Here is a 1,556-nt window from a genome sequence, read left to right as displayed (position 1 = left end):
CTACAACAGTAGAAAAAGAAAAACACAGAACTCAAGCTCTGTCTACCAATGGTACAAAAATAACAGCCAAGGGCAACCACAGATTCACAGGGATGTTTGTATGGTATGTTGGTCAGGAGTCTGCATGTTAACTCATCTATTATTAGTAACTCCGTGATGTGACAGTACTTGACAGCATAAAGGTGGGTCAATGAGCTAACCCAATGGCATTCAATCCAGCAAAATTGTACTGTCAGTAAAAGTAACAGACACTGAATCCTGTACCATGACTACCAGCAGATCCTTATGGATTAGGATTTAGAGCTGGCTGGAGAGTTTTCATTTTCATTGCTTGATCAAGGTTTGAAACTGTTATCTCAACAGCAAGACTCTGCCCACTCTAAGATCATTTCCCACCTTGCCCAGTTCATGAAACATCAATCTCCAACCCCTGCCATTGTTCCTTTAAGAGTAGTGTGTGGTGATTCTCCTTCCAGAGAAATACTTAACCTCTATTCAATATTTTTCTCTATTTCAGAGTCTTTCCAAAATAGTATGATTGAAATTGGGAGCTCAACATGTAAAATATCATGAGCACAAAGCTACATTTGTCATTTTGTGGCACATCCTGCTAGGCTTCGACTCGCCAGTCACTCTTCCCCCCACCCCCCCCCCCAATCCGCAAAGGCACAAACTTAATTGTATTTGCCCCCTCTCCAATCCGCAAAGGCACAAACTTAATTGTATTTGTGAAACCTCACATGGGCCTCGGGAGAGAGGAGGGGGGGGGAGGGAGAAAGAGAGGGGGGGGGGAGGGAGAAAGAGAGGGGGGGGGGAGGGAGAAAGAGAGGGGGGGGGGGGAGGGAGAAAGAGAGGGGGGGGGAGGGAGAAAGAGAGGGGGGGGGGAGGGAGAAAGAGAGGGGGGGGGGAGGGAGAAAGAGAGGGGGGGGGGAGGGAGAAAGAGAGGGGGGGGGGAGGGAGAAAGAGAGGGGGGGGGGAGGGAGAAAGAGAGGGGGGGGGAGGGAGAAAGAGAGGGGGGGGGAGGGAGAAAGAGAGGGGGGGGGGAGGGAGAAAGAGAGGGGGGGGGGAGGGAGAAAGAGAGGGGGGGGGGAGGGAGAAAGAGAGGGGGGGGGAGGGAGAAAGAGAGGGGGGGGGGAGGGAGAAAGAGAGGGGGGGGGGAGGGAGAAAGAGAGGGGGGGGGGAGGGAGAAAGAGAGGGGGGGGGGAGGGAGAAAGAGAGGGGGGGGGAGGGAGAAAGAGAGGGGGGGGGAGGGAGAAAGAGAGGGGGGGGGGGGAGGGAGAAAGAGAGGGGGGGGGGAGGGAGAAAGAGAGGGGGGGGGGAGGGAGAAAGAGAGGGGGGGGGGAGGGAGAAAGAGAGGGGGGGGGAGGGAGAAAGAGAGGGGGGGGAGGGAGAAAGAGAGGGGGGAGGGAGAAAGAGAGGGGGAGAGGGAGAAAGAGAGGGGGGGAGGGAGAAAGAGAGGGGGGGAGGGAGAAAGAGAGGGGGGGAGGGAGAAAGAGAGGGGGGGAGGAGAAAGAGAGGGGGAGGGAGAAAGAGAGGGGGGGAGGGAGAAAGAGAGG

Source organism: Pristiophorus japonicus, unplaced genomic scaffold (genome assembly GCF_044704955.1).
Source record: "Pristiophorus japonicus isolate sPriJap1 unplaced genomic scaffold, sPriJap1.hap1 HAP1_SCAFFOLD_2364, whole genome shotgun sequence".
Lineage (NCBI taxonomy): Eukaryota > Metazoa > Chordata > Chondrichthyes > Pristiophoridae > Pristiophorus > Pristiophorus japonicus.
This window is presented reverse-complemented; position numbering follows the sequence as displayed.